This window comes from Hyaena hyaena, unplaced genomic scaffold (assembly GCF_003009895.1).
Source record: "Hyaena hyaena isolate Hyena2069 unplaced genomic scaffold, ASM300989v1 scaffold_259, whole genome shotgun sequence".
NCBI lineage: Eukaryota > Metazoa > Chordata > Mammalia > Carnivora > Hyaenidae > Hyaena > Hyaena hyaena.
Window position 1 is genome coordinate 1,047,665 of NW_024080886.1, and position 15,464 is coordinate 1,063,128.

Below are 15,464 nucleotides of genomic sequence, written 5' to 3' on the forward strand. Positions count from 1 at the left end.
GGGGGGCGGAGGGATGCAGGCGGGGCCGAGCTCCCTGCGCGCGTCCCCATGACCGAGGATGCAGGCTTGGGGACACCTGTGTACGGGGGGGCGGGGGCGCTTCCCGGGACCCCTGCCCGGCTCCTCCGGTGCTTCCTCCAGACCGCGGAGCCCCCTTCCCCGTATGGAAGCCCCGCCTCGGGGTCCGCGCTGCCGCTGCCCCTGCGCCCCGCGTCGGCGCGCAGCCCCCTCCGCAGGAAAGGGCAGGACGGGGTGCGCCGGGGCGCCCGCGCGCCCCCTCCCCAACCCGGCCCTTCCTCCGTAACCACCGCGCAGCGCGCCCGCCGCGGCGTCAGGGGAGGGGGCTCCGGGCAGCCGAGCGCAGGGGACCCCCGAGCGGGGACGCGGGCGCCGGCCACGCTCCCACGCCGCCAGGGCCCCCCCCCCCCCCGGCGAGCGCGGGGCGCAGGGGTCGCGCGTCGGAGCCCCGCCCCGCGCTCGCCCCCGCGCCCCCCGCCGCCCGCGTTCGGCCGCGCGCTGCGCCCCGCGGGGCCGGTTCCACCTGTCACCGCGCGCCCGCCGCCGCCCAAGTTCGCGGGGACTTGGCGGGCGCGCCGCCTCCGCCTCCCGCCCGCGCCCGCGTCCTCGCCCATGGCCGCCGCCCCCGCCCGCCCGCCGCCCGCGCCCCCCGCGCCGCCCGCCCAGCCCCGCGGCCGCCGGGCCCGGTGAGCCAGCAGCGCGGCCGACGCGGGCGCCCGTCCCCCGGCTCGGAGCACTGCGGATGCGGCGCGGGGCCGGCGCGGGGCTCCGGGCGCGCTCGGGGGTCGTGAGCGCCGCGCCCCGCGCCCCCGCGCGCCCCCCGCCCGCCCGCGCGCCCCGCCGGGGCCATGCAGTCGCTCATCTCGCCGGTGACCAAGGCGATCCTGGTGGCCCTGTTCATCTTCGCCATCCTGCTCATCCTGTACGTGATCCTCTGGTACATCTGCCGCGATGTGGACTGCGACCACGGCATCTGAGCGCCCCCGCCGCGCCGGGCATGGGGGCCGCGCGCCCCCCGCCTCGGGCCCCGCCGCGCGCCCGCCGCCGCCGCCGGGCCGTGACCTTCAGGGACGGAGCGCGCAGAGCGGGTGAGTGCACGCGGCCGGGGAGCCGCAACTTCGGCGTGGCGCGGGGCGCGGGGCGCGGGACGGCGCCCCCGACCCCGGGGTGGGCGCTGCGCCCCGGCTCCCCGAGGGGCGCACGCAGGTCGGCGGACGCGGGGCGCCGCGGCCCCGGGGACACCCCTGCGCCGCGCGGCGGGCGGCCGGCGGGGGCCCGCGGCGGGGGGCGCGCGGTGCCTGACCCCGGGGCGCGGCCGCCCCCCGCCCCCCCGCGGGCCGCCCCGCGCGGCCGAGCGCAGCGCGGGGGGGGGGGGCGCATCCGCACCGCCGCCGCCGAGGGGCCCCCCCGACGAGCGATGGCAAACACAGCCGAAACCAGCCCCGGAGGAGGCCGGCGCGCCCCGCTCGCTCTGCCTGCGCCCCCCGCCCCCATCCGCCGGCGTCCCCGGGGCCCCCGAGGCTCGGGAAGGGGGCTCGGCTTCGCGTGCCCGCGCCCCTGCCCCGGACCACAGCCACCGACAGCTCCGGCGTGCAGCTCTGCCCTCCGCCAGGCGTGCCGCCGAGCAACTTTGTGACTTAAAAAAATAGCTTGTTAGCGAGGAATAAAAAAAAAAAAAAAAAAAAGTGTTCCTTTGAACACCGCTCTGCAAAAAGAACGTGTGAGGAAAAACACCCCGTTGGAACAGGCTGCCAATTTATGCGCCTGCAGACGCCGGGATGTCTTCCTGGGGAATCAGGGCAGGCAGGGGGAGGTGGGTCCCGGGTGTGCTCTGCAGGCTGCGCCCCCCAACCCCTGACCCTAACCCCGCGGGCGCTCGCACACCACGCTTGTGCAAGGCACTCGCATCCATTCGGTTCCTTCTGGCACGTCCAGCCGCTTCAGGGTTAAGGCGGCGGAAAACGCAGACCCCTCGTCCGCAGGGCGCCGAGGGGGCCAGGCTGTCTCAGGAGGGGTGTTTTGGGGCGGCTGGGGGACGATTAGGCTGGCGACGAGTGTGCTGTTTGCTTTCTTCTTGTGTCGTGCGGTTAACACTGGTGTGCAGGCGGTGACGGATCTCGCCACACGCCGGTGGCCTGTGTCCAGCACCCGATGCAGGGACAGGCTGAGCGGGAGGAGAGGAGACGGGAAGAATACCGCAGGCCCATTTTCAAGACAGGGAACACTGTGGGAGGCAAAGAGGAAACGTTTGCAGAGCCTCCCTTCCTGCCCGTCACCCGTGGAAACGCACTCGTGAGGGTGTCGGTGCAGCCGGGCAGAGAGATGCTCTTGTGAGATCAGGTGCGTGTGTAGAAGGCCGCGAGGTCCCCGGTGTCCCACAGCGGCACACACACACGTACACACCCCCGGTGGTGCAAGTCCGAGAGACCAGCCCCACGTACACACCCCCGGTGGTGCAAGTCCGACACACCAGCCCCACGTACACACCCCCGGTGGTGCAAGTCCGACACACCAGCCCCACGTACACACCCCCGGTGGTGCAAGTCTGACACACCAGCCCCACGTACACACCCCCGGTGGTGCAAGTCCGAGACACCAGCCCCCTCGGTAACGCGGTGCACGGATATTTCCCTTAAGTGTGTCTGAAGCAGCTTCGTGCCCCAGGTAGCGGGTGAAATAAGGGGGCAGGCACGGGCCCCAAAGCCTGGCGAGCGCACTTCCGAACGCGGGGCCCCGGAATGGCTCCCTCCCGGCAGGAAAGGCCAGCGGAGCTTTCCGCGTCCGCATCCCACACACAGCACGTGAATCAGGATCCAAAATTATACCCAACACATACACTGCGGGCAGTCAGCGGGGAGAGGGAAGGCACCGGCGTGAGGGGCGTGATTCTCGGGGTGAGCCTCCGGGGAGGGGAGATTGGGACGGAGACGGGGGGTGGGGGGGCCCTGGTCACTCCCGGGGCACGTCCTGGAGGGTCGTGAAAACAGTTACGATGAAAACGGTGGGAAATTACATAAGTCCCACCATCCAGGGTTTTTCCCATGTGGCCGGGCCCGCTTGTCATTCGAACCCCACGCACAGCCGCCGGTGGTGTTTACTTCTGCTGATGTGTCTGCCGCGCGCACGCTCTGCCTCCCCTGGGCTACTTTTCCTCACACGCAGTTTCGATGGCAATAGAGCGATGTTTATTCAATTTCCCAGAGAACGCGTCCCCCTCAGTTAGACACCAGCCGCATGCACTGGGGCCGTGTGAGCCGCGAGTTAAAGGTCGCTGCTTAATTGTCATTAACACGTGTGCTGACAGGTCCATTGCAAAGCGACGAGACGTAGGTTCCAGAGGTGAGCTTGCGGGGCACACGTAGGTCGACAGCGGACGGGGGCTCCTGGTCCGGGAGAGTAACACACAGACCCCCAAATAGGCCAGCAATACACAGACCCCCAAATACACAGACCCCCAGATAGCCCAGCAATACACAGACCCCCAAATACACAGACCCCCAAATGGGCCAGCAATACACAGGCCCCCCAAATAGGCCAGCAATACACAGACCCCCAAATACGCAGACCCCCAAATAGCCCAGCAGTACACAGACTCCCAAATACACAGACCCCCAAAATACACAGCCCCCCAAATAGCCCAGTAATGCACAGACCCCCAAATAAACAGACCCCCAAATAGCCCGGTAATGCACAGACCCCCAAATACACAGACCCCCAAATAGGCCAGCAATACACAGACCCCCAAAATACACAGACCCCCAAATACACAGACCCCCAAATAGCCCAGCNATAGGCCAGCAATACACAGACCCCCAAAATACACAGACCCCCAAATACACAGACCCCCAAATAGCCCAGCAATACACAGACTCCCAAATACACAGACCCCCAAAATACACAGCTCCCCAAATAGCCCAGTAATGCACAGACTCCCAAAATACACAGACCCCCAAATAGGCCAGCAATATACAGACCCCCCAAATACACAGCCCCAAACAGCCAAGTAATGCACAGACCCCCAAATAAACAGACCCCCAAATAGCCCAGTAATGCACAGACCCCCAAATACACAGACCCCCAAAATACATAGGCCCCCAAAATACACAGGCCCCCAAATAGGCCAGCAATAGACAGACCTCCCAAATACACAGACCCCCAAATAGCCCAGCAATACACAGACCCCCAAAATACATAGGCCCCCAAAATACACAGGCCCCCAAATAGGCCAGCAATAGACAGACCCCCCAAATACACAAACCCCCAAATAGCCCAGCAATACACAGGCCCCCAAAATACACAGACCCCCAAATAGCCCAGTAATGCACAGACCCCCAAATAGTCCAGTAATTCACAGACCCCTCAAATACACAGATCCCCAAATAGCCTAGCAATACACAGACCCCCAAAATACATAGGCCCCCAAATAGCCCAGCAATACACAGACCCCCAAATAGCCCAGTAATGCACAGACCCCCAAAGAACCCAGCAGTATACAGACCCCCAAAATACACAGATCCCAAAATACACAGATCCCCAAATAGCCCAGCAGTACACAGGCCCCCCAAATACACAGACCCCCAAAGAGCCTAGGGTGGAACCGGAAGCTGTGGGCAGAATGCATCACAAGAACGCACCTTCCCCAATGGTGACCTTCTCGACCTTTGTCCTGGGAAGAGGCATTTCCAACGCCCCCATTTCCGGTACAGAAACCCAAGGTCACACCGCAGGAAGGGGCAGGCCGGTCACTGGAAGTGACACATCCACCCTGGGAGCTTGACCCACGAGACCTCCGTCTGCGCCCGGGTCCGGTCACGCCCATCGGGGCCCATTCAGCTCGGTGGGCTCTACGAGTGAGGGTCCACGCCCTGTCTCTCGCCTCCTTAATTTTCCACGGGCGACCGCACCGAGCGGAGCGTGTCCCCGCGGAGGGAAAAATCACGGGGTTTCTTATCAATAACGACGACGCCTCGTATTTCACGGTGAGGGGCTGAGCCCGTGGGAGGTGAAAACGATATGATTTATATCGCGCTTCGAACTCTGCCTGTGATGATTATCCCGATGCTGCAGAAGGGAAACGGGGCCGTCGAGACGAAGGTTATGTAACTTTCCCAAGATGGCAAGGAGATCCGTCAGCAAGTGTCTGCACGCTGTTAACTCGGGGGCACGCGCGCGTGTGTGTGTGAGTGTGTAAATACAATCCCAGACCAATCGCCTTTCCATTCCCCAAAGTTTTAAATTCTCTATGTATTTCCAGCTGCTGCTTCGGGTCGAGGCATATCATTTCCCTTTTGATTTTCTTCTGTCTGCATCGCAAAGCAGCTGCTCACTACATATTTCTAGGAGAGCGTGCACATACTCTCCTTTCCGTTGAAAAAACAACAAAAACGAGCCAGCTCTGGTTCTACGTCTTCATTAATCTGGAAAACCAGCATGCAGAGGGGAAGACCGGATTCGAGAGTGGGCCCGGATCCGGGAAGCCGTCGCCTTTGACCCCGGAGCAAGGAAATCGTTAATTTTGGTTTTTTTAAATGTTTTATTTATTTCTGAGAGAGAGAGAGAGAGAGAGAGACAGCGTGAGCAGGGGAGGGTCAGAGAGAGAGGGAGACACAGAATCCAAAGCAGCTCCAGGCTCCAAGCTCTCAGCACAGAGCCCGACGCGGGGCCCGAACCCACGAACCGTGAGATCGTGACCTGAGCCGAAGTCGGATGCTCAAACGACTGAGCCCCCCGGGCGCCCCTGGAAGTTGTTAATTTTGGAACAACATTGTGACATGCATTATGTCTCGTGTATCTTACGTGCTTTGTACCTAGGTCATACGTACCGTCATTCGTACAACACGCTCATATTTGAACCCGAGAATGCGCTTGCGAGCCCTGAGTGGCTTGGACGTTGCGTCCTGTACAGTTTGACAAATCTGCGCCGAAACCCTTTCATGAGTCTCCGGAAGGTCCCCAAATGGGGCAACGAGGGGCTCCTGGGATCCTCAGCTTTTTTTTTTTTTTTTTAAGAATAATTAACAGAAGTAAGTGAATTGGGTCTGTTTAGAAACGTGAGGTCGAGGGGCACCTGGGTGACTTAGTCGGTTAAGCGTCCGACTTTCACTCAGGTCATGATCTCGCGGTTCGTGGGTTCGAGCCCCGCGTCGGGCTCTGTGCTGACTGCCAGCTCGGAGCCTGGAGCCTGTTTCAGTCTGTGACTCCCTCTCTCTCTGACCCTCCCCTGCTCACGCTGCCTCTCTCTCTCCTAGAAATAAATAAAATAAAATAAAAAGAAACGTGAGGTTGAGAAGCCTCAGAGCCCCCAGAGCCCAGAGCGAGGGGGGCCCAGAGCCGCTGCAAAGAGGCGGATTATGCATCCGACACGAGCCAACTCCCTGAAGATTATAATTACACAGGCGGCCGGGGGCTCGGAAGAGACCCTGGATCCCAGGTCCCTGCGTCTGAAGCGCGAGTCCCCACATCTCAACGGCCCCTCCCCGATGAACCGGACGCTTTGACGCGAGCGAACATCGTAAAATTAGCGACAAGTGAGGCTGGGGGGGGGGAGGGAGGGAGGGAGGGACATGCTTCCAAACCCCCTTTCGGTTTAAAGGGGGAAACCAGCAAACTGGCTCCAGCAGCGGTTGGAGAGCTCTGGGCGGCCAGCGGAGCCGGGACCGGGCTGTTTCCCGGGGGGGGGGGCGAGCCCACCCCACCCCACGGACGTCCTCCGGGAAGTGGCTGCATTGAAGATGGTTCTAGAGGCTGCAGAGAGCTCGTGCGGACTCGGAGGTGCAGACAGCACAGCCGGCCGCAGTCTCCCACGCTGAGCCGCGCGCCTGGCGTGGATCAGAAGGTGCGAGCGGCTCCCACCTGCGATGGGCTGTGGAGCAGGCAGGCAGGTAAACTGCAGGAGCTCAAGACCGAATGGCGCATCCGGGGAGGAAGACGCCCTGAGTGCCTCCTCGGTCGTTCCGTTGTCAAAAGACATATTCCTGTCTAGCTACGCCCAGCGGGTAAGGATGCGGCCGGGTGGCTCGAGGCAGTGCCCCTCTGACCCCGTGCACCCTCGTAGGGAGACGGGCCGTCTGGCCCCGCCGGGCACTCGCCTGGGCCTGGGTCCCTGGCCGTGCCACCCCGCTCTGCACCTCGCCACCCCAGCCGGGCTCGGAGTCCCCACGCGCCGGGCGGAGGCCAGGAGCTCCGGAAAAGCCTGAGTGAGCCTCCTTCGCAGCCAAGTCGGGGACGGGAGGGACTCGGGAAGCCAATTTGATAAATGCGGCTTTGAGCCCAAAATAGTGTGAGCGTAAGGGCTAGACGGGGCTTGGAGGCCATTCCAGAAGCGTTCCAAAAATACCAGGAAGCCGTCCTTTGAATCCGTGGGCGGCCCCGGAGGGAAAGGTCAAACACATTTGTGTGTGGCGTCTCTTGTTTTCTCAATTCTCCAAATTCCCCATTCACGCGTTCTCTTTCCCAAGTCGGGCGTTCAGGGCCTGGGAGCCAGGACCGTGCGCTGACCGAGCACCGCCTGTGGGCTAACGTGCTTTCCCGCGGTTCTGACGCAGCCCCGGGGATGCGCTGGGAGGATTTCCTCTGCGTGGCTGAACCGTCGGCCCCCCCAGACCAGTCCCGAGTGGCTGTTTCCAAGTCATCGCGCCTCGCCCACCGCGTGGCCACACTAAACCCTGCATCCCGCCTGCGTTCGCCTGTGTGGCGCCCGTGGGGGGGTGGTGTTCACAGCAGCCGTCACGGGGGCCGCAGGTACGCCGCCACCCAGGACCAGCGTGGAGCGCCACCAGACGAAGCAGACGGACACCGTCAGTCGATGGGAAGCCCATCCTTCACCTCCGCCAAGCCACGATGGCCGCTCACAGCGCCTGTTCCTCGCTGCGTGATCGCCATGTTTGGGAGCCGCGAATACAAGCTCCGTGTCGGCTGAATGGCTTCGTTCCCTGATATCTCATCGTTTACCCCAGGACGAGTCTCTCCGGGGTGGGGTCAATAGGGAAGTGAGCCGTCACCAGCTGTCAGCAAAAACCCCAAGGACAACATAACAAGAAGAAAAAACAAGACGGTCAGGTGAATAAGATGGCAGGAGATTCGATGGGATTGGATGGGAAGGGAAGGGAAGACACGGGGTGACGTGAGATGTAGAATAAGACACGTAGAAGCAAGGCAATGAATCCTTCCCAAAGCAGATGCTGCCAACACAGTGTGCGGTGTAGACTTTTCTTGTCGGGAGCAGCATTACAACAATCCAACACACGAGTTTGTGCCTCCAAAGTCAGGGAAGACGCGGCGAGCACGGTGAAGGGTTTGCATTCGTTGTGTGCGGCTCATCCTCGAATAAAACAGTGCACGGACCCCACGGCTACCCCAGCAGAACTGAGCAAACCACACACACGCACACAGCACACCTGTTATTGCGACTCCTGTGGATTCTGGAGCCCCCCCTTCCCCTTCACAGGTTCACGCTCAAACGGGTGTCCAACCACACAAACAAACGTATCTGGGTTCGCGGCCACGCTCATTCCCCTCACGCACCGAGGGCTCAGAGATCTGTGCTCCTTGCTGACATTGCTATTTCCCTTCTGCATAGGCCAGTGACAAAATTCTTGGGTGTTGGGATGTTAATTATGTGTCCCTGTAAACTCTTTGGGTTTTGTTGCGGATTTGCATAGCGCCGTGACTTGTACGAACATACGTCTCACCCTGTTGCAGAGCTGGCCGTCATTAGACCCCTTCCTTCTGTTTTATTTACTTTCTTTCCATTTTCTGCTTTTCCTTCAGGCAGGTTGACAAAAGCTCCGGATCCTAATGCCCCCGGGAAGCTAAACTCTCCTTGTGGAAGAGACGAATCGACAGTATGAGGGTTTCCTCCGTCTGGGTCTTTTTTTTCTTCTTCTTTGTCATTTCTTTGTGTTTCTAGGGTGCAGAGCCACGGGGAGGGGCTGTCTGATACCAAAGGAATTATATTTAGGAAATAATTATTCTTCTCCTGGAAGAAAAAAAGTCCCCCAGGCCGTGTCGTTCAGCACCGAGGGTTTTATTTAGTCCAGCGTGCTATAAAGAGAATCTGATTTCTCTCGGAGCTGGGTGACCTGTTTTGGAGCCTACATTTCCCCACTCCTGGCGGCATCCACAGCGCAGAGAAGTTCACTCAAGCTATTTTCCAGCCAACCGCGTGTCTGTTCGGCGGAAAAAAGGAAAAAAAAAACAAACAAAAAAACGAGGGAGGTCCGGATACTAACCTAGAAATCATGTGGGATGTGTGTTTAGTCATTGCTCGGATCCCAGAATGATGGCCTCTGTACGTCCCATTGGACATTTCCCGCGTTTTATTTTCGGCTAGCGGTTTAGCGGGCTCCCAGAGTAAGACCTGTGATGCTCAGCCGTTAACGAAACTTCATCCTCTGCAGGAAAATGGATCATTTTCACCCCGGCGGATTTTTTGTGTCTATACGGCCCCCGGTGTTTGCACATTTGGACAAAGAGAAAATAAAACTCACGTGTAAGCCAAAGGGACGGGTATCCTTTTAAACATTTTTATACTGTCTTCTTGGGTAGTTATCTGAGAACTGAGGGTCCGTATGCAAAAATGCTTTGGGATATTTTATTGAATAAATACATCGGGGAACTAACGAATCACATCAGTGTGGAGGAGATGGTAGAACCGGAAATTCGGAAGCAGGGCCACCTGCTTCAAGGTCTGGGGAAATCAGAAACCGTGTCTTGTTACCGCTGTGGCCGGGACTTCCACGCTGGCATCCACACGGACGTAGACGGCCCCCCGCCCCCACCCGCCCGCATGCAACGCAGGTGTTCTCAGGAGGAGGATTTTGCCCCAGTTTGAAAGGTTGCTCCAATTCTGAGCCGGTGCAGTTGAGACAAAGCGAGAGCACAGCTGAGTCAGAAAAAAGAGGCACGAACCAGATGCGGTGGTTTTGGTTGCCCTTCCGTTCCGCTCTCCCGCGGGGAGGCGGGGACCGGCCGCGACAGAGCCTGGGCTTGGGTCTCACATCGGCTGCGTCCCATTCTCCACACAAGGCCACATCCACACGTTCTAGGAAGTAGGACCTCCTACCTGCGGCGGCCATTTTTCACCCAACCGCATCATTGTAACACCCAGAGTCTCTCTTTCTCACGTGGAAAGTGATGCCCAGAGAAGTCTTGCAACCTGCCTGCAGCTACACAGCTAATCACTGGCCCAGGCAGGACTCCAGCCCAGCTGAGCACGACCCTCGGCCTGAAATGCACCCCCTCTCGGGCCTGCTGCCCTCCTCCCCAACAGCCACGGTGACTATTCGTAACACTTTGTCGTGAGGACTTCTATCTCCTGTAACGACGATGTTTCCGGCAAAGTGGCGGATCCCAAATCGTAATGTGTCGTCAAAGTCAGCCTTTGACCAGAAAAGGTTCCAGGAAACTAGACAGTCACATGAAAAGGGGGAAAATGAGAAAGAAAAAAAAAAATAGAATAAAGTGTCTTTACTACACTTCACTATAAAGTGTTTACTACACTAATGACCAGACCTGGCTACTCGTTGGGATTCCTTGGGCTGTTGAAATGAATACCTTTCTCTTTGTCCCGCCTTCCCAGAGCCCAAGGGGCAAAGGTTGAAGTGCCCTTGGGGGTGTGGTGAGCTGTGAGTGGTGGCCTGCACGTGGATGGGACTTCACGAGTGGGGTCTTCCCTCCACCCGTGGAGAACAATGTGTAGCCAATTACATAACCCCAGCAAGAACAAGGTAAACATCTTTTCAAGATGGCGGCACCATCCAAGGCCTCCATCTGAGGACATCAGAGAAGGGAAGACATGTTCACACGGGCGGAGGACACAAGCAATGCTTTGTTCAGAGACAGAGAAGGGGACCCCAACCCAGAACAGCACGGGCGAGCAGGGAGAAAAGTCTAGACCTGGTCTGTGCAATATGGGAGCCACCAGCCACCTGGGGCCACTGGGCCTTGGATGTGGCCGCATTCGCTGAGGGCCTGGGTATTTATTTATTTATTCATGTATTTATTTTTATGTTTATTTACTTTGAGAGAGAGAGAGAGCAAAATGGTGGAGGGTCAGAGAGAGAGAATCCCAAGCAGGTTTCACGCCATCAGTGCAGAGTACAACGCGGGGCTTGAACTCAGAAACCGCATTGACCTGAGTGCGAATCAAGAGTTGGACACTTAACCTATGGGGCCACCCAGGCACCCTCATGGGCCTGGGTTTTTAACTGTGTTGATTTTTACTTGATTGAAACACCATGGTCTCATGGCCAGTGGCTACCATCTTGGATAGCATGGCTGCAATTTTGATTTTTGTGCTGTTTGATTCACTCATTGTAGGAGTCTGCTTGAGCTGCCGTAATTAAGGTACCACAGAGCAGGTGGCTTAAACAACATTCGTTACTCCAAGTCCTGGAGGCTGGGGGTCTGACGTCCAGGCAGGGATGAAGCTGGGAGTCTGAGATCCAGGAAGGGCCGAGGCTGGGAGTCTGAGGTCCAAGCAGGGCCGAGGCTGGGAGTCTGAGGTCCAGGCAGGGCCGAGGCTGGGGGTCTGAGGTCCAGGCAGGGCTGAGGCTGGGAGTCTGAGGTCCAGGAAGGGCTGAGGCTGGGAGTCTGAGGTCCAGGAAGGGCTGAGGCTGGGAGTCTGAGGTCCAGGCAGGGCTGAGGCTGGGAGTCTGAGGTCCAGGCAGGGCTGAGGCTGGGAGTCTGAGATCCAGGCAGGGCTGAGGCTGGGAGTCTGAGGTCCAGGCAGGGCTGAGGCTGGGAGTCTGAGGTCCAGGCAGGGCTGAGGCTGGGAGTCTGAGGTCCTGGGGGGTTCGGAATTTTCGAGGGGAATGCAATCCCAGCCATAGCAACCCGTTACCCACCTTTCCTGTGCTCCTTCCAGACGCCAGGCGCTGCAGTATTTTCCAGATGTGGCTCACCCTGTGTGAGTGTCCATCCCCGGCTGGGGAGACGGCAAGGTTATTTGGTAACGGTGGCACATTGTGATCCGTGCTGTAACGGAAGTCTGGGCAGGGTGCCAGGCAACACCTGGCGGGCAGACCGCTCAGTCTCTGAGCCGCAGAAGCTCGCAGGGGGAGCCCAAGTAGGATCGAGGCGGGAAGTGGCAGGGAGCTATCTCAGGGGTCCTAACCCTTGGCTGAGCTCTGAAGGGCGGAGAACGGTCCTCCGGAGCGCATTCCAGGTACACGGGGTGAGTGTGCAGGTCCCTGCTCCAGGACAGGAAGCTCTGTGGCATACTTTGTACTCCGAAGCCCTCACAGATGAGGTCTAGCCTCTGCTTCCGGCTTGGTCCCCGAGATTCAGAGCATCCTACTGGGGAAAAGCTTTCTGCCAAGGGTGGATGGGTTGGTTCTCAGTGGGGGTGAGATTAGGGGCAGACGCTTGCCCGGCCAAGTGCCCTCAGAGAGACTTATCAACCTCCTGGCTGTTTCCGAAATGTGGCGTGTTGGCCAAATGGAACCCTGGCTGGGGGACGTGCCCATACAACCTGAGCGTGTTGACACACAACCAAAGGATCTGCTTCTTCGGTGGATAGTTGGGTTTGTTCGCGGGGAAGGGTGGTCTGAGCATAGCAGAGACCTCGAGTACCCCACTATGCTGCACCGAATGTCTCCTAAAGCTTCAGACATCCCAGATGGCCAGATCATGGTTCCACTTGGCTTGGCCCTACGCAGAATAGGAATAATCCATGAATGGAAAATTTTACTTCTGAAGGCACGTGTCCAGCCCTCTCTTGTCTTGTTCATCAAGGTGAATTCAGACTGTATTTGGATGTGATTCGTGTTCCCCTAATGCTCTTGAACCAGCCCACGGTCCCATCCAGGGCGCCAGATTTCGTTACTCGTCATGTCTTCAGGTCCTCTTGGCTGTGACGTTTCTCAAGGAATGTCTCAGAGTCCTTGCTGTTGATGACCTTCAGAGCTTTGAGGAGGACTGGTCAGGCATTTTGTAGGATGCTTTCTGCGGGAACTTGCCTGATGTTTTGACCGTGGACAGACAGGGGTGGTTGGTTTTCGAGAGGGAGCCCAGGGAGGTAAATGCTCTTCTCAGTGCATTTTACCAATGTGAGTCAGCTCACACGGAATAGGAATTTAACTTGGACCTTCTTGTGGGTAAAGTCACTACCTGAGGTATTTGGAATTCCTTTGCACGGGGACATTTGTCTCCTCTGTCTCATTTATTGATATATTCAATCATGTACTTACATCTGTATGGACTCGTGTGGATATTTATTTTATATTTTGGGTTACAACCCAATGGCGTTTCATCTTCGTTCTCCAAATGTGCCAATGTTGGCCATTGGGATCTTTCAGCCTGACTTCCCTTTGACCCGGCCCCCAAACATTTTGGGTTTTGAGCATCTTCTAACTCTTCAAGGTGATGAGATGATCCAGGCACATCCTGTGTCTTCCAAGCCCCAGTCCTGGAATTAGCCGTGTGTCCAGTTTCTCTGACTCGTGTTAGGAACGAAGATAAGGATGCTGGGTGGAGTGACCTCTCAGCAGCATTGAAGACATTTAGATTTTCTCCACTCACCGCACACTTGTGTTTTCTTTCCCTTGTCTTTCTACCTAGTAGGGCCCCTGAGGGTGCGGAGAGAGCTGGTGGACACGGAGTCTCTGTTCAGCTGTGCTACGGAGGTTGTGACGACATCTCCATCGCGGGCCACCCCCGGCGGCCCAGGACTCCAATGTGAAGGGGCGGCGGATCCCGGCAGCTCAGTGCGCGGCCCTTTTCTGGAGACTGCGGAGCAGCGTGGCCTCCCAGCCACACTGTGGGGGTGAAGGGTGGGGTGGGCACCCAGGGGGTTAGAGCCATTGCCCTGTCACTCATGATGCCAAGCCATTCCCAGGCGGCCAGGACTCACAGGCACTGCCTCCTCGGGGCCACGCTGCCGTCTGCCCCCTCCATACCCACTTGTGTTCCCAGCCAGCCACCCCGCCCGCCCGCCCGGCCCCTTCTGTTGTGAAGTTCTCATCAGCCTTCCCCTTGTGCAGAGTCTCACCTGACAGGGGTCCCGACGCCCGTCGGAAGGGTTTGTCCTGTCCCCCAAGGCCAGACAAGTTCAGGGGACAGTCCCCTCCAGCTTAAACCATCGTTGAGGTAGTTGCCACGGGGGCCTGGGCCACGTAATCTCAGAAGCAGTGCAGCCGTGGAAGGCACGGGAAGCACGCCCAGCGCTGTCCGGTCCCCTCGTGTGTGCTGAGCCCCGGAAGGCACAGCCGCCCTCTGAGGTGCAGACTAGACTTCGCACATGCAATGCGACAGCTCCGCCGAATTCCAGACGCGCGTCTAGCAGTAGCTCATTGGGACCCGACGCCACGCGCCAGGCGCTTTCGTGGGGGCGCCCCGCGGGCAAGCGGCCCTGCCTCGGCCGGCCACCGCGAAGGACAGCTGTCTTCCCTCCGCTTTGTTCAAAGGAAAATCCAGGTGGGCCCCGCCGGGTGGGGCGTGCGCGTCTCCAGGAATGTCCGCGGCCTCGAGCCACCCGGCCACACCCGCCCGCCCGCCCCGTCCGTACGCGCCCGGTGAGCAGCCACGCTCTCCTTCCTCGCGAGCATCCTTCTCTTCCGCAGGTGTGATGTCCGTACGGCGCCTTCCGTGTTGTTTTGTTATAGCTTCCGCCTCCTCGCGTGGAGAGAGGCCGTAAAGACAAAGCTCAGACATTATGGCTATTCCAGAAAATAAAATATTTTTGAAACCGCACGGCGTACGTTCCGATCTTTGTGTCGTTGTGAACCCTGACTACTGTGCTCTTGGCTCCAGAGCACTTCGCAGGCACGGAGAATTCCGCGTCCCTGTAGACGGGCCAGGGCAGGAAGGTGCCTCACATGTCCGTCTCCGTGTTTCGCAGAGGGAGACGCCTCTCAGATGCTCCAGGAAAACGGCAACAACACGGAAAAAAGCAAAGACAGAAACTTGATCACGATGGTACCACCAGAGGTGTTCTGAGGTCGCCTTCCTGAACGAGGCCTCGGCTCCCCACGCCTCAGGGGGATTCAGGACGTCCCTCCCCGCCCCGCCCCGACCTGCCCGATGCCCCGGGGCAAGTGTCCTCAGCTTTCCTTAGCTGTGTGCCTGATTTCCGAGAGGCCCCTGTCGGGGGACAGACCGGGCTCTCAGCTCAGCCCAGAACAGGACGGAAGCACTAATTCATAGAGCTGGAAAGGCACACATAACAAGTACACTTGTATCTATTATTCAACTTTTTAATGTTTATTTATGCTTTGAAAGGCAGAGAGAGCACATGAGCAGGGGAGGGGCAGCGACAGACGGAGGGAAAGAATCCCAAGCAGGCTCCCTACGGTCAGCACAGAGCCCGATGCAGGGGCTCGAACTCACAATCCATCAGGTCACGACCTGAGCTCAAGTCAAGAGTCAGATGCTCAACTGACTGAGCCGCCCAGGCGCCGCCACTCTTCACCGGTTTAAACCCAGCTTTGAGGGGCGCCTGGGTGGCT

At 58.9% G+C, this 15,464-nt stretch overlaps 1 long non-coding RNA gene across 1 annotated transcript; it reads left to right on the forward strand.

The window, feature by feature from the left end:
* The first annotated feature begins 1,039 nt into the window (after positions 1-1,039).
* On the forward strand, positions 1,040-14,709 carry LOC120240570. The gene is made up of 2 exons (XR_005530657.1): positions 1,040-1,106; positions 13,582-14,709. It is a non-coding gene; the product is annotated as an uncharacterized LOC120240570 (long non-coding RNA).
* The last annotated feature ends 755 nt before the right edge of the window (positions 14,710-15,464 follow it).